The 18571-nt window shown below is 36.3% G+C and overlaps 1 long non-coding RNA gene across 14 annotated transcripts in view; it reads right to left on the minus strand.

The window, feature by feature from the left end:
- Positions 1–18571, minus strand: part of LOC105305443 — a 183879-nt gene that overhangs the window by 89921 nt on the left and 75387 nt on the right. For 10 of the 14 annotated variants that reach the window (XR_002777208.1, XR_002777200.1, XR_002777202.1 and 7 more), the window contains one exon: positions 15731–15897. The exons of the other annotated variants lie outside the window; for them this stretch is intronic. This is a non-coding gene — a long non-coding RNA (uncharacterized LOC105305443). The remainder of the gene's footprint in view (positions 1–15730; positions 15898–18571) is intronic. 14 annotated transcript variants of the gene reach the window in all.

An 18571-nucleotide genomic window follows, 5' to 3' on the forward strand; every position in this document is an offset into this window, starting at 1 on the left:
CACTAAAGGATAAAAGGATAGTGTAACCTTGAAAGTACTGGCTCAAAAAGGGCAAGATAGTGTGTGTGTGTGTGTGTGTGTGTGTGTGTGTGATAATCTGGGGGAGTGTGAATGGTTGTAGGAGTAATTTTTAGTCAAAAAGAAATAGCAAAACCTTCTTATTTAGAGAAAATGGCAAGGCATAAGGAACTCAAAAATGCAGGGGAAATATCAATTTCTAATAAGAACACACTAGATGTAAGTTGGCAATGCTAGAAGAGCAGTGAGCCTCAGAACCTGATGAGCAACACAAACCGTAAGACTGAGCTTTCTGGGGTATCCAGCCTGTGGGTTGCCTATACATCCTATGTAGATACAACAATCCAGGAACTAATCTAATTCCCTTATGTCCACAATCACCTAGTACCCTTCCTGATTCAATGTCTCTATGACCCTAACCCCATATTCATTCTCTCACCTCTCATTCCCAGTTAGTAGGCAATGGCATCAAACTATTCAAATTTGTCACTGACAATTACTATTCATTTTGATATTATCTCTGTTATGGATCCTATCTTGATTATTAAACTTTCTGTAGTCTGGGTGGGGGGGAATTGTAAAAAAATAAAAATCCACGCCAGGATGATAATTCTCTTCATGCTCAGTCAAACTCATCCTACTACTGAAGTCACTAATAGTTAATGTGAACCCTAAGCTGACAGGAAAGAAATGTTGTGTACACTTTCTTTCACATTTGCCCCTATGGAAGCCAGGAGAGACCACGAAATTAGGGATGAGATAAATGGAGGTACTTAAAAGAACAGAATCAAAAGATATGGTGAAAACAAAACAAAACAAAACAAAACAAAACAAAGTAAAAAAAAAAATAGGGATTCCCTAGATTGACTCTCATCTTTAGACAAAACCTTACAATTTTTTTGCTTTCATACTATCTCCTGATTGTCTAAGCTTAAAATAAGCCTGAATAAATTTTTTAAATCTTGAATAAGAAGTTTAGAAACTGGAACTCTGAGGTCCCAGTCAAGAAAACAAGTCGTGTTTTGATTTAGATGTGTCAGTCAGAACTGACAGAAAACTTAGGAAAATTGTCATTTTACTAATTTATCAAATAACGGGTTATAAAAGTCTTTCCCAAAGTGTGTTCTTTGGAGTATTAAACCAATAGATGATTCACACACACACACACACACACACACACACACACACAATTCTTTTAATCTATTAAATTTGGGAAATGTAGATGTACCATATGCTCATTGTAAATTTTCAATACAAATATAAAAGGTTCTGAGAAGTCCTGTAGGAGAGAAACCTATTTAATGTTGTTTAGCTCAGCTTTTCCTGAACTTATGCAACCACAGAATATATTTTTTTTCTGTCTCCTGAAAATGTGTTTTGTGCATTACCATCCTAGAGCATACTAAGGCTATACTTAGTCCTCACACAGTTTTTATCACATACACTATGGAAATTTTCGAGTGGCAATAAACTAAGAAAGAATTCTCCTGAGGCAGTTTCCCCCAAACCAGGAATGTAAAAAGGATGAGGAATACTGAGAGAGGGTCACTGAAACTGGCAAAGAACAAGCAGAGATGTCAGTCAACACAGCCAAGGGGTTAAAGGGTGTTATTTCCCTTCTTGGCTAAGTAAGCCCTAATGGCACCTGCTTTAAGCTCTGTATTGTCTCCTTTCAAAGCCACCAGTTTTGGTAACTGTGACCCAAGTAATGACTGTTTAGTAGCCTTTAAAGAAGGATTTTAAATAACCCAGTGCACAAGATTTCACTTATTATGAAACTTACTCTTGATGGAAGCCATGGGACAACAAATGGAATTAATCTCATGTTTCCATGTTGGTTTTACAGAGTCACTCACACATGCCCGTGCCATTAGTATTCAGGTCCAATGAGAGCAGTCACATAGTAAATATCAACACCCACTGTGTATGCGGTACTGTCCAGCTACCATGACTGTTTCACATACTAGTCTTTGACCCTTACAACAACCTTGTGAAACCTGTGGTTGTGTTATCATCCATTTACAGATGGGTTAATAGGATTAGAAGGAATCATTGTCATGAACACCTCATATACAAATAGAAGGGCCTCTAGTAATTGCCTGGCAAATTGATGAGTAAAAGGGTCCTGGCTAAATACTCAATATGACTTTGTGAAAGTGGCAAGGTATAGTAGGGAGAATGGTGACCTCTACCCAAGAAAATGGGGGCTCTGATCCAGCCAAAGAACTTGGCTTCTCTGGGTTTCAGGTTGTTACCCCAAGCAAATAAGGATAATACTGATCCTACTGATAATGGGATCATTGAGACGATCTCACAAAATGAGGTACATAAAAGTGTCTTATCAATTTTCATGCACTCTGCAAAAAGAAGAGATTTATTTCTCTAATAATAGTAAAATCTGAAGGTGGTATTTTCGTCTTATCTTTTTAGTCTGAGCCCCATTTCATATGCTTTAGCCCTCATCATATGGTGAGTGCTACAGCAGTTGTGTTTAAGTGGAATGCTTATAAACCAGGGAGACAGCTGGCCTCATAGTGCTGGACAAAATACTTCCTGAAACACTTGTTTCAACGCCTTGTAAACAGGAGGAACTAAAGTTATCACATTTATGTTTGGAGTTTAACTTCTGATTTCTCATATGCACTAGGTTATATTTCTATCCCCAAACCATTAAAATTTCATCAAGTTTTTCCCCTAAGAGATGTTAAGTTTTTATTTTGCCAAAAAAAGGCTTTTTAAAATCCTCCATCTACTGTAACAATGACTGTTCATTTTCAATGAAGTTTTTTAAATTGAGGAATAACACAATAAACTGCACATATTTACAAGGTAAAATTTTAAGTTTTGACATATGTACTCATGAAACCATCACCACAATCAAAATAGTGCCAATTACCCGCCTGCCTCAAAGATTCCTCATGCTCTTTTGCAACCCTTCCCACTTGCCACTCCTACCCCGCTCACCCCAAGCAACCACTTATCTGCTTTCTGTCATTATATATTGCTTTGCATTTTTTTTTTAGTTTTATATAAATGGAATCATACAGCATTTCCATTTTTGTCTGGCTTCTTTCACTTATTATGGAGTCAACAATGTTGACTACATCAGTAGCTCATGCTTTCTCATTAAGGAGTAGTATCCATCATACGGATACTCCATAATTTGTGGATCCATTCATCTCTTGATGAACATTAGGGTTCAGTTTTTAGCTATTATCAACAAAAAGTGCTGTAAGCATTCATGTACAATATCCTTTCTTTTCTCTAGATGGAATATCTGGATCAGTTAATATATTACTGAACATTTTAACAAACTGCCGAGCTGTCTTCCAAAACGTTTTTACCATTTTACATTTCTACTTAAATGTACTGAGAGTTCTAGAACCCCTATAAACTTGCCAACATTTAGTACAGTGGGACTTTTTCATTGTAGCCATTCAAATAGGTGTGCAGTTTTGATTTGCATTTCCCTAATGATTAATGGTGTTGAACACCTTTCCATGTGTTTTCCATTTGCACATCTTCTTTGGTGATGCATGTGTTCAAAACATTTGCCCAGTTTTCTGCCGTTTATTTTCTTAAAATTGAAAATTTAGTCAGTTGTAATATGTGGTGCAAGACTGATAACTAAGAACTCAATCAAAATTTTACATAATTCATGTGTACTCGAGGATAAAATTTAACAATAATTATGATTATTTTTTAAAAACTATGCTGAATTAATAAACTCTAAATGTTATGACAAACTTGAAATCCTTATAAAGCTTGAAAGGATTTAATTACTTTTAATCAGTACTGCTGCTAAGTCTACATAGATTCAGAAATTAATTAGTAAACAAAATAATTTTATTCCATGTACTCTACTAGTACATAAACCACCTTAGTTCTTCCTCAGTGCATTAGCTAAAATCACTGTTTCTATGCCTACGCCACATTTCACACTTTGTACTAATCATATTCTAATCCCGTAAGATTCCATTTTACAAAAATAATTTGTCAAACTTGTGCCCACATTCAAAAAGCGACAAAGGCAAAAACCCTCTATTGCATTGTTTGTGCAAACAGTAACAACAAAATGTGATTTGCAAGCATGAAAATGAATTCTACTTGAAGATCTGTAGAGCAGACTAAATTCTAGGATAGCTATAGGCTTTCCTTTGAGGAAAAACAGGCCCAGTTCTGCTCTGCAGGGCTATCGGTTCGCAGCTCAATTGTTACAGTTGATGTGGGTTTCCTCTTAGATGCCTGGAAAATGACTATGCTGACCACATCCACATTCTGAAATACTTTTTGAGAACTTGTAACCAAACTGCAGGAACTGACTCATTTGCAGTGCCCAGCCACCACACAATCGTTCCAGAATAGACTCTAGTCAAAGGCAGAAATATCAAGGTTTTAGAACACAGGCAACAAATTGTCTACTTATAGAGGGAAGGAAAGAGGGGGAAATCCCTAGGCACATGGGGAAAAATGCCTCAAGCTCCGGTAGACCATCAGACATGACCAGAAAGACCAAGCAGAACACACCACTTCATGGGCAATACATGTGTTTCCCTCAAAGCTAGAAGTTGGAAGCTGGTGGAAAAACCGACTTTACTCTCTGAGAGAACTCTCTGTATTTCACCTAGAAAGTTCACTTGAGAGAGATGTACACAGGAGGATTTGAGGAAGATGTTGTCTTGAACATCCATGCCTGAATTCTTTGCTCAGTAAGTCAGGAACATGACCCCTCGTCTCCCAGGAGACATGCATAATGGACATCATGTTGGGGAAGCCAGAAAGAAATGAGGTAAGGACCCAAAGACAGACATGGGCATAAGATCAGAGGTTTGCTGATGCCCTGGGGCTCCCCTACATCTTTCTTTATCCATTTTTACATCTTTCTCAGTTCCCAAGGATGCTCATCCAAGGAGATCAGCTTCCTTGTGAGGTACCAATTCTCACTCCCTCTCTTAGTGCAGGATTCCTACTTCAGAGGAGGGAAAGGAGCAAATTAGGCCCTCTTCCACAAAATACTCTATGTTCCCAAATTATTAATTTGTCCTCCCCACAAGTGAAACTTTCATTCTCTCAGTCAGTTTCAGCCAGAGGCAGTAAGGAAATCCGGTCCAGTTGAACTGAACTATAAATGACAAAACCAATAACTCTTCTCTGCAGGTGGGTACCTGGCTAAAAGAATATGAATGTTAACCCAAATGCATAACTAACTAGTGGAAAGTCAGGATAGGTGATAGATATTAAATATAAAGCTTCAAGTGGTGTGAAGTAAGATAAACCTGGGCAATACCTACAAATAGCCATCAAGCCCCTCCAAGTCCTGTATGTTGTCAGGCCTGGTTACATGGTCCAATGTTGATAAAATGATATGTATATACATTTTATGTCTGTTCTCACTGATGTCATGCCTCAACATGTTAACTCCCACATGAAGAAACTGTACATACCTTACACAAAACGCTGGACTTTTAATACCAGATTATGAATAGCAAAAGAATGAGAAGGGGCTGCAATCCATTTACAGCAATCAATTTTATCTTTTAAAAATCGCAAAACTGTTTTTAATACGAATTTAAAGATGAAAAGTAGATACAATTCCATTCCTCCCAAATGGTCAACTGCTTTTATTTTCCCACGATCCTTTTCCACCTCCATTTGTAAAACAAGCACTGTGTAACATAACTTTTAAACTTGTATCAAACAAAATTTTTATATAGAATTATAAAAGGGAACCTATCAACTGCATGAACATAAAACTAAGAGCCACAAAAGAAAGTATTTTAACACAAAATTACTTAAAACCATGCAGTTCAAAATTCTAAACTGTTAATCACCGAGTATAAAAATCAGCAAAGACATACCACACAGACAGTGAATTTTTGGCAAGTATGAATGAAATTGAAACAACATCCCTCTGCTAGACACTTGAGTACCTCACCCCTCTCTGAGTAACAGATGTGATAGGAAGAGTTACCCATTTTTGGCTCTTTAGTTGATAAGGAGCTGATATAGCTCAACTTTATCTTTCTTTATCAAGATTTTCATAGCATAATGATTTAGATTACAAAAGTATTTTATCAAAAGAGAGCCCTATGCAACTTATACACACTCAGGTTATGAAACATAATGGCTAGACTCTCCAGGATCTCTATATAAATCACATGTACTCTGGAACACAATTCTCATTCTCTTTAGTTATATGTCCTACCTTCCAGCAGCTTCTTACTATGGCCAACTATGTGATATGCCATTCTCTACCTCCCAGACCTCATTTACTACTTTCCACATTGCTCACTGTTCCACAACGGCCTCTTTTCTTCTGTCCCTTAGACACACCAAGTTTGCTCCCACCGCCATTGCAATGACTGTTTTCTCTGCCTGGAATTGTCTTCCTCCAGATACCCTCATGGTTGGCTCCTCACTTCCCAAGGGTAAGTCTCTGAACAAATATCATGTTAGAAAAGACTTTCCTGTCAGCCCTGGATAAAGAGGCTCTTTCTCAGACCCCTAGATACTCCCTATCTCTCTAACTAGTTTTATTTTTCTCTATAGCACATAGTGACTCTTGACATATACTTATTTGCTTGATCACTGTCAGTCTCCCCGCTCCATGCGAGCTGGGACCTTGTTCATTGCTATATTCCCAGACAGAGAAAACCATCTGGCATGCAGTGAGTGTGTAATACATTTTTATAAAATAAGCATTTCCCATATGGCATTTTTGTCAATTGCTTGGCCATAAGCTTATGAGGTCTAGATGGTACCTGGGATGATTTTTGTTAGCATTGCATACTTCAAGGGCCAGGTGGACAGAAGTTGTAGGAGAGTGGTCAGTAAGAGAAATTGTGCAGGGATGGGAAGAGAAAGAACAGTTTCTTTACACTCTCCTTATTGTCCATAGGTAAAAGATAAGAGAGGGTATTTTGGAGTATAGTTACCAAACAGAGTGGAGAGAAAAGTATTTACTGCCTTTACTAACTTGACTTGTCCCAAACAGTCCTTATTTGAACTTACTCAGAAAGAAGAGCCCTGAAATAATGTGCTACACTTTTAGAGTGGGAGCAATTTTGTTTTTAAATCTACATTAACAGCATACTGGTTAGACATTTATACAATTTACGAAGTGATCCCCCCGATTAGTCTACTACCCACCTGGCACTGTAAATAGTTATTACAATAGTATTGACTATATTCCCTATGCTGTACTTTACACCCCCATGACTATTTTTTAACTACCAATTTGTACTTCTTAATTCCTCCACATTTTTCACCCAGGCCCAACTCCCCTCCCATCTAACAACCATCAAAATGTTATTCATATCCATGAGTTTGTTCCTGTTTTCTTTGTTTGGTTACTTTGTTCTCTAGATTCCCCACAAGTGAGATCATATGGCATTTGCCTTACTCTGACTTATTTCACCTAGCATAATATCTTCTAGGTTCATCCATTTTGTTGTAAATGGTAAGATTTCATTTTTTATGCTCAAGTAATATTCCATTGTATGTATGCATCACCTTTTTATCCATTCATCTAGTCGTAGGCACTTAAGTCTAACTACTATGCTGTATACCTGAAACAAATACGAAATAATATTGAATGTCAACTGTAATTGAAAAATCTTTAAAAACTTAACTCCACATTAATATTTTCTTTTATTGGGCCATATATACCTAGTATTGATGTAAACTTCACATTTCATGTTGAAAGCTATAAAGCATTTTCATTGCCTTTGCTGCTGTGGTCAAACCTATACCAGAAAACATACAGATTATATTTGTGCCATTACAAAGAACTTGATGGTTAGTTGTGTGTCTTTCAAAAACTATGGAAAATGACACCTTGGTTTAAATCACAAGTAAAGGTAAAGACTATCTGCCTTAAGGAAGAAATCCCTAACTGCAGTATGGTGATGAATAACACTTTTTGAAGTGTTAGTATAAACCATCCTCCCTAGCTTTGTCTCCCAAAAAGAGAGGGTTATCCCTCATTTTCCACATCTTTACTTAATGCTATTTTCAAAAATTCATAATAAATTTAATTTAGGGCAGAATAGGGCTTTGACCTCCAAACTGGTTTAAATTCTATTTAAAAAATCATTATCCAAAAGAACATTGTAGAGACCCTTGTTCTTTTATAATGTTCTTTAAACAGAGAAATGAGTTGAAAGCTCAGGGGAATTCTTAAACCCTAGTCCTTCTACCACCAGTTAAAAATAAAACATATCTCTGCATTATTTTTTTGTCACAAGCTTTTTCTTTCCCTTACTTTGAAAAAGGCTGGCTGCCAAAGAAAGATGCTTAAAGACTTTTATGAATGTCAATCTGTAATATGTGCCTTGTCTCAAAAATGGCAAAAGAATAAAAAAAAAAGATGTATTCATTGAGGTGAAAGGGAGAAAGAGCGAGTTTGTAGTAACTCCTCTTCCTTCCCTTAATGGACCGTAACCCCATCCATTATATCATACATCTGTAGGCAGGCATTGAATGAGTTACTTAAGAAAATGAATGAATGAATGGGTGAATGAATGAATGGATGGATGAATGAAGGAATGAAAAATGAAGGCAGGCATGATTAGTATATCCTCCTGCATACAGACAGGCTCAGTCCAAGGCCAGATTTTTAAAGAGATTTCTAAGCACTTTTGAATCCGTGGGTTAGGGTAGCCTACTTTTCCCCCTAAGACAAATTCTCAACCTACATCTGAAAGGAGGAAATTCTCAATGTGAAACCCCTTTCCCACATTCTGAAAATTAACTCATCCAAATATGGAGGTTTTATGCACATAGATGGCTTCTTGTAATTCTTTACTTAGAAGTTTTGCCCCTCTAGATAGCACCTGGAAATATATGGAGATAAAGGGAGAAAATATTACTAAATACAGATTCTTACTTATTTTACTTTTTTATGGATAAATTCTATACCAGATAAGAAGAAAATCTCCAGAGAGGTTGAAGAAAGTACATCCCTAGGACCCAAACACTTGCATACTTCTCTCTTCTACCCCCACTTTCAAGTGAAAACATTAGAAAAAAAATAGGGGAAGTTACATGACTAAATTTGTTAGTGCATGAGATCAACTGAAAACAAGGAATTCCCCTCCTGGACTTCAGTGGCCTAATTAAAACTCATAAAACGCAATGACTAAAATTGCTCCCAATGATTTGTAAAATAAAAAGCAGAAAAAGTCAATTTTGTATTTCAATATTGAGAGGGCCACTTGAAGATGTGACAATTTGCAGAACAGAAATGAGAAGATCATTTCTGAGACTTTCGGGTTCAGTCAGCTTTTATTCTGCTTTTCTGCCAAGAAGTACTTTCCATCTATACTGGCAACAACCTACTTGGATTTAGAGTCTGGTTTCACAACTTACCAGCTGAGTGGCCATAAGCACATTCCTTTACCTCTCTGTGACTCAGTGTTCTTATTTGTGAAATAGGCATAATAATTGAATCAATGAGTTTGTCAAGAAGATTAAACAAGTCGATGCAGGTAGAGCAGTACAACAGCGCCCACCTAGAACATATTAAGTATGCAATAAATGGCAGCCCCCGCTGTTTTACTTAATCCGATATGGAAAAAAAAGACATAATTTAGAATGGATCCACAGCCTTTGAGACTAAACTGAAGTCTGTTCCTAAAAGGATTTGGGAAGGAACTACTCCAGGGACCATATACCATGTGTTTGACATATGTTATATCATGCAACAGCCCTTTGTGCTAGTATTGATGGTCCATTCTCTGGGGCTTAGGGGAATAAACAGAGTAGCTTACTCAGCTAGCAAGGGGTAAAGTCAGCTTAAAGAACAAGTCTACTTGTTTCCAGAGCCTGAGCCTCTTAGGGAGCAAATACTTCAATGGATGCTGTAAATAGGCACCTTTTGGGGGTCATGGTAACCACTGTCACATACTTGATACTCACTGGAAAATGGAGGTTTGGAATTTTTTTTCAGGTAATCAGAACTTTGGAAGCACCCTGAAAAGTTTTGCTGGGACTGCACAAATTCATTCAGTTTCTCTCATTTTTAAGAACTCTAGACTTGCTTTATATATATCACCCAAATACAAACAGAGAAATTAATGGGTTTAAGTTTAAAAAGTCTTTATCCATCAGCTTTTAGGAAAGGTAGGAAATAAGTTTTCTCCCACTATCACCACCATCAATGGGCTTTCAGTAGAATTAGGTGCTTTCAGGAGAATTCAACTCTTGCAAGGCAGAAAGGGAAGATCCTTTAAAATAAAACCTTAGCTTGCATTTCACGATCAGTAACTGTTATTTTCTACCTTAAAATAACAGTTATACTTTGTTTTTAAGCAAGTTATTACTTTATTAGACTTACCACTAAAAGGAAGCAATTAGAAACTATTTTGCTATTAAAATATAGCTAAGAAAAACAAAATGTCTCAAATTATATTGACTTACAAAACCATATTACATTCAACTTTTAAATGCATTTAATCTGTTCCTCTAAGAATTAATTTAAAATAAAGTCAAGTATATAACTGCTCTAATGATGTATTTACATGACATATTTACAGTAAATAATATACAGGAAATTTAAAATTTTATGTTTTATATTATCCTTAATACTTTGGAATATATAAACAAGAATAAATAGGAGGTTGAAAGACAATAGATTACAGTTAAGAACTTAAGAACTTGAGCCAGGAAATGTCCAAGATTAAATCACATTTTTTAACATAACATGTAGAACAACTGTTTTATATTGATATTTTTAATTTTTCAAAGGAAAAGGATATCAAGTAGGTGGGTTTAAGATGTTTTTGCTGGAATTAATGTTATGTCAGTTCCCCAGTTCCCTAACTAAATTGAAGATAGTTTATAAAATATAAAAATATTTTACTGTGCATGTTCTCCTTAGAAATTCAAGTTTTTCTTGATTTTAAAAATATTCAATGATCATATTCAAATTTGGCTTAGTTTCCTCTCCTGAATGAAGATATGAGCCATCCAAATTCTGATTGCACAATCAAAACAGTTCAAGAAAAAGAAATTATCATGGCTGTGAATATAAAACGATAACTAATAGTGAGAAAAATCCATTGGGCAAAAATTTTTATTATCTAATAAAAATAAATCTAATAAAAACTGATGGGAGGGAATCAGTTTAAAGATAGAGATCAAAGGGAAATAAATTTGGACCTTTAAATTTGTTCACAGATAACATTACTGCTAGTTCACTGAAATGCCAAATGAATAAAGAAGTAAAACATATAACATGTAAGCCAGAGATAAGTATTAAGAAGAAAAATTAAGCAGGGTAGAGGGGTAGGAAATTTGGAGAATAGAAAGAGGAGGCTGCTATTAGCTTAGAATGATTTTTTTATCCCTAGAAATAAATATATAGGTATTGGAGAGACACCTTATATACTTTCTTGAGAAGTACTGTTAAAAGTATTCTTTGGTGGATTCAGAGTCATGCAACTCAAGTTCCATAGCCTGCCTGATTTCCCCCAAGGGCCTTTTGCTTTGTCCTAGTGTGGCTCCCACACCAGGGAGCTCACTCACTCTTGAGGTGACCCATGCTCTCTGTCAAAGCACAGACCTCCTGCTTAGTTCAGGGCCCAGAAAATGTCTGTGAAAATTATTTTCCATTATTCAAGATAATTTCCTTGGGGCTAAGAAGTTATTTCATGTGTCATAATTTTTCATCAAGATAAAGAAATTGGGTTTACTGCTGATGGAGATCAATGTTGAGAAATCTATGAAGAGAGTAAGAAGTAAGAGCTTTTCAGACCCATAGAACTCCTACACTCCCACACAGGAGAACCTGTTATAAAGCATTCTGCAGCAGGCCCCTGGTAATGACCATGGTAGTAACATCATCAGATCTGATGACACCAGGCATAGGGTAACTAGGAATAAAGTAAACAGTGACTGACTGGCTCAGTCAAGAGTTCCAGTACCACGTCTCCAGGCCCTCTCTCTACCTGAAGTTGACTCATTAGGAGCAAACTGTAGCTAGACTGCTTGCTTTCAAATATTGGCTCTACTACTTCCTGACTGTGTTACTTTAGGCAAGTTGCTTCACCTCTCTGTGCATCAGTTTCCCCATGTAAAATAGAGATAACAATCATATTTGGCCACATATAGTTTTTGTGACGATTAAATATATACAAATAATTTTATACCAAAACACATCTATGTGCCAAGCACTGATTTATATGCTAGTGATTCATTTAGAGTACTGCCCCGTACATAATACAAGCTCCATGCATATCAGTAATTAGAGGTCCACATATCCTTATCTGACACTCAGATTGATTACTCTTATGATTATTTTATCATTTTATAAAGCTAATAAGGTGACTATTCTATCTACATAAAACTCTGGGGGGCTAAGGTGCAGCACTTCGTGATCAAACGCATTAATATTGCTACAGTAAAACATACAAACATTCGCACTAAGTGGGATAAAGATTACAAATAGCTTCCCATCAGCAGTTCAGGTCATGATTTGCTGCCAATTTTTTTCCATTAAAATCTTTTGTTTTTCAGAGCTTTTTGGATTTCAGGAGAGATGGTGAACCTATATATTAAGTAAGGGGTAAAGCTAATTAAGTCTTCTTTTTCTTTCTAACTTCTGGATATGCTGATAATCAAATAAATAGTCAAAATTATCTAGGAGAAGAAAGTAGGAAGCCCTTCAGGCATGGAAAATTCACAACTGCATATCTTATCTAATGCCAAATATTAGTCTAAACAATCCCTGCCCCCAAATACAGTGTGCTATAAGGTTCTCAGTAAACCAAAGCATTTCTATAAACAACAGGTGACAGTCTTTAAGGATTTTTAAAAGTAATTTTTGAATATAGGGTAAAATATCTAAGTTTTACCACCTTATCTTTCCCATAGAAGACAAGTTATTAAATGACAAATAATTCACTTAAAGACATGTACTCTAAAAGAGTACAGTATTCTCTGTAATCAGCCTAGGGGAGATGAATAAATGTTATTCCAAAGAGGTAAACTATTCTGCTACCAAAGGAATTTTCTCCACATTGCATTTTAAGGAAATATTTGCAGCTCTTGAAAAGCTACACAATAACTGGTTCAAGATGTTCTCCCTGCTGGTCAGCACTGGATAAAGAATTTGCACAAACCCATGGAAATCAACTTCTCCCGCCTATTACTCCCATATGTTGTTATTTATCTTCCCCAACTTTTTTGACCCCTGTCCATTTATTTTATACTGAAGTATTGCTTTCTTCAAGACCTAGGGTTTACCAACCCCATGGTAATCCATACACAAAGGCAAAGCCAAGAAGACATGAAACGAACGGAGATACTTATGTTGCTTCATGGTTTTTTTCCCCTATTCATTATCCTCCTACTCAATGAGACTGTAGTGGGAGGTCTGAATGACATTTCCAAACCGAGAACTTAAAGCTATATTTCAACACCCAACCCCTCTGTTGTCATAGGAACAACACTATGAGGCTTATTTAGGTTCTAACAAACAGCCACTTGTTTCACTAGCAATTAAAAGCTCCCCCTTCCAAGCAAATATTAAACACATACATACACATGCTCTAAAAAATTTATTGGACAAAATTGCATACCACAACAAAAATTTAAGAAACAAACCAAAGGGAAAGTGTTTATATTCCTGAATATGAAAATATCAAATATTATTTGAAAAATTATTTTGAAGTCTGTCATTTGACCTGATTCCCTTCAGTTTGTAGCTTTATATACCCACAAAAACAAAGACATATGTGTACCTTTAATATCCTATAACAGAATGTACAAGAATATTATTAATACTCTCAATAATCCCAGTGGAGAATCCAGGGCAATGTTGTTATTTATTTTACATGTATTTTAAAAAAATAATAAATTGATGACTGAGAAGAGCAAACAGAATTAAAAATATGAAGATCTAAAAGAATTCTTCTGGGATACACTTTCTAGCCTTTATTGTTTCAACCTACTTCTATCATATTTTTGTCATTCGAAATGGATTCTAAATGGATAAGTCAAACCTAAAAATTATATAGACTTTTTTCCATCAAGAAAGGCCGTCTTTAGGCAGATTATTAAATCGTTATGTTTTGCCCAAGTATTTGCATGAAATGCAGAGCTGAAAATCATGGTGAATCACCGAATACAAACTAGCAGCTGGATATAAATTACCTGTAATCATCTTAATGCTTTGTCACCATTTTCTGTCTTCAAAACTCTGAAACCTATAAATTCATGTGCGCTTCAGGGAAATGAGTGGTATTTTTCCACGTCCTCAGCCACACCTTAATTAAGTCAAATACCTTGTAATATTCACATATTTGGATCATCAATCTGATTTATTGGCGATCCTGCCCTTAAAGGCCATGCTTGCCTTGCTTTATGTCTTTGAGAGCTATTAGTCAGAGAAAAATAATCTTAAAAGTTCTCAAATCATATAAAAAGAAAAAGAACAATTAATAGATCCCACTAGATTCATCTCCCTCTTCTCCACACTCATCCCACTCTAGTGCCAACAGAGAAACTGCAGCATGCTAACCTGTTGTTTATTATACATTTTTCCCTTTCAAGTTAAGGATTTTAAGATTTCAAAAGTAACAGAATGGGAACCAAAAGTCAGAAATGTAGATTTAACCTTCAATTAGGTTAAGATACTAAAAAAGAAATAAATAAGGTTATATCCTATATAACCCAAAACTTACAACTCTGTCAAACAGTTTTAATTATATGTATTCGCATTCATAAAGGGACACCAAAGTTACCTATATAATTATTTTCCATCTGATTTTACAAGTACACATCACATGATTGCTTCTATTGACCAATAAAAGAACTTGTAAAATCAGGTAGCCATCCACCATTCTAATTTTATTTTCTTATTCTAGTCAACTTTTCCAGTACAATCATTCTTAAGAAACCAAATCAAGAAATCAGACATTCATGCCCAGTATAAACTTGTGTTTCCTCACAGTTCATGAACAAGAACCCAGTGTATATAACAGGTATTCGAAGCTTTATTGTAGTTTTCTGGGCATCTTAAATATAAAGGTCCTAGCTCAAATTCAAGACTAGAAAACAATTTAAGGTTTCAGAGACAGACACAGCACATTGGTAAGAGCTATTAAACACAATCTCTCAGAACATAATGGACCTTATAGTAATAACTACCCTTTTCGCTATATTAATGTCACCAAATAGAATAATCTAAAAACACAATGATACAAATATAAAAAATCTATTATCTTAATGTGCCTTTCACAATCAGGAGGAAAAGTTTCTAATGCATTACTTAATTTTATTTTGTAGATTTCTAAGTACTAGACATCTTTGAGTAGAGGGAGGGAAAAGAGGGCAAATTCACTAATTCAGAAAGCACCCTTTCAAAAATCATAAATATTATTCAGACTATATGGAAATATACATCCATGGAAAGTTAATGCTAAAATGCTACCAAACAATCCATTTTGATTGCTTCCTCCGGGTAAAAAAGGGGGGAAAAAGCCAAAATTATATATATTTGACTAAACTGGTAATGAATCATTCATCTTTGTCAATTACCTGGCTGCTTCTCAGCCTTTATGCTATATTCCTGGGCTGCTCTTTTTAGAGTTCCTCACTCTGTTTATGTGTTCTCTGGTTCAACACAGTTGGTAGGGGTCTGTGAACAATTTCATAATACCCACATGCACCATATGACAACTATTAGGGAGCAATGCCACTTTTCACTTACCAATTCTGGATAAAGCAGTATTTCCTGGTGACAGAATGCTGATGCTTCCATTCACTTAAACTCTCTCTTCACAGCTTGATAAATCTGATTATAAAATGTGTTTGTTCCAGATCACATGAGACACTTTTCCTACAAAAGTTGTCTAAAGAGTTATCTGCATTTCATTCCTGTGACAAAACGAACAAGAAGGAGTGGGGCGGGGGGGGCAGGGAGAGACACACAGGGAGTAAGTCCACACAAGTTCCTGGCAAAAACTTTAGTTGCATTTTTCTGAGTTTAATCAGTAAGCTATATTAAAGTGACAGTTACCATTTGAGGAAGCCAGAGTTTGATCAGTCAGCCACAACCAGTTTGGGTATCTTCCACTGATGCATGGCCCCCAAGGAAGCAGTCATTTGGTCATCTATCACATGTGGCTGAATCACTGGATATCCGCCGCCCCCCTCCCCCATCCCTGTTAAGCAGAAGGCCGGGCAGGAGAGTGGCCTGCAGCCCAAGCGGGACCTCTTATAGGGACCTGCCAATTAGCTGCTGACCAATCGCAGGCAGCACCTAGTACCTAAGTCACATGACAGGGCAGTCCCTATGACTGCAGGATTTCTGAATTACTGGGGTTACACAAAGGACACTCATTCAGGAAAAGAGAAAAAAAAAAAAAACCTTAAGCCAGAAACAGAAAACGCCCAGGCTGTGACAACTCCAGCTTTAAAACAGGGAACACCCGAGCCTCACAGAGAGAGAGCCACAACCAAGTTAGGATAGAAATCAGAGGAATGACTGGCACATATTAAAAAATAATCCCTAAGCAGAGACTAAGTTTACAAACCCACTTCAGCTACAAATCTACTCCTCCTTCCCCTTCCTCCGTAGTCTCCACAACAATTTTACATTCTAAACTTATTTTTAAAAGCTCCAGTGAGCCTCTGCAAAGGCTCTGTAAGAAAATGTGAGACACATGAATCCTCTCTCCCCACAACCCCTCAAAACACCTCTAAAAAGATTCAAAGATTGCCAAAAAAGTTTCTTAAATGAAATACTTTTCTTTCAAAATGTTTGGTTAAATCGGACTAAATTAAACATTGTCAAGTCAAATTTGTTTGGTAACTACCAAATCATACACTTACCCCCTTCTCTCTCCTGTAATCATTTGACTGTTCACATGAAGAACATTCTTGTTAAGTAAATGAGTCTCCCCCTTAGGAAACTAGCTACCAATTTATTTTTTTTTACCTTCCCTAATTTATTTCTTAAATATTTTTTATGTCCTATGAAAAATTCAACTGTGACTATTCCTATCATTTCTTTGACCACCCGCCCAGCCCTTCCCCGGCAGAATGGTACTTACAAATGTTCTGTTAGGGTCTGTCAGTTTCTCCCCTATCCCCGACATCTGAAGTCAACATATGGGCTCAGCTTTATCCTTCAAACCTAAAGGCCCTATTTTGATCGTGCAAAGCTGCAACAGCTCCTTCTCTGAAGCAAACCCAGAACACTGTGCTGCTTGCCATTCCCAATTTATGGAAGGAAGTGTATGTCAAACAACCCAGGTGATGACTCAGACTGCCTCCCCCAGCCACATTTTCCCTAGAATGGGAGGGTAGTATAAGTGCAGCCCATTTAGATGTGACTCAGTTTTATTAGATTGATGATTGTAGTTAATCTGACAAGCTCACATTTTTCTTTTATAACTTGTGCATTTCAGGATCAGAATGCATGTTCTAAATGGTTTCAAAAAACTGGATCGTGTAAACTAGAATGTTGCACGATTACTTTTGAGGTATGGCCAGTCTCTGATTCTATTCCTAAATACTTAAAATTTCAGAATTATTTGTTGAAAATTTTACAACTGAGGCAATCAAACGTTTGCATTCACATGACAGTAGCAAACAGTTTTTATATGTTTAGGTCTGCTAGAGGCTTTTACCATGGTGAACTCAGACTCTTTCGGTCCTCAGAACCCAAGTTTAAGTCTCTAAGTCTGGGGCCCATGTGGCAGGTTCTTCAGGAAGTGGTTGGGTACACGAGAGCCATGTTGCAGTTTTCACTTTTGCATTTACTGCAATTCACATTCTCAACTGAGTTACTCACACACAAGCACACATGCAATACAACCACATCACATACACACTAATCTGTACAGTCCTTTAATCCCAACCTGCCTAAAAGCTGCAAAATAAACACTTGAAAACCATCAAAATGTCATGTGAAAATTCCAATTAAATAAATTGGCATGCCTAAACGTCTTCCTCCTCAGTAAAAAATTTACTATCTAGATAGGGGTGGCATTACATGGAATAAATTGTTCCCAGGTATTACGCAGACAGGAAGAATGCAGTAATAAGAAGTGCTATTACCCACACAGAAAATCTGGAAGGCTCAGTCTAAGCAGTTTAACTAGTTTATCTTTTCAGCATACTTCCTTTAACCTTGAACAAAGTCAGCAACTGCTCGGACCAAGGCTTGACATGAAATGTTGATTACGCCTTGATGGACAACTAATTTTATTAAATAGAGAAAACATTCTATTTCCATAATATGTAAAAATGTTCATATATATAATTTTTAAATTGGTAGAAGAGTAAAGAAGAGGTATACACCTAAAACAGTGAAAAACAAGTCAGGAGTTGACTATTCACTTTAAGAAAAAGATTCTCTTTGGGTTAAAGAAGTACAAATTGGTAGTTAATAGATGGTCATGGGGATGGGGAGCATGGCATAGGGAATACAGTTAATGTTAATGTAATGGCTAGGTGGAGAGTCAGAGGAAAGAGCAATTAGGGGGATTATTTTATAAACAATATAAATGTCTAAATAATGTACTATATATACTAGAAACTAATA

This window comes from Pteropus vampyrus, unplaced genomic scaffold (genome assembly GCF_000151845.1).
Source record: "Pteropus vampyrus isolate Shadow unplaced genomic scaffold, Pvam_2.0 Scaffold387, whole genome shotgun sequence".
Classification (NCBI taxonomy): Eukaryota; Metazoa; Chordata; class Mammalia; order Chiroptera; family Pteropodidae; genus Pteropus; species Pteropus vampyrus.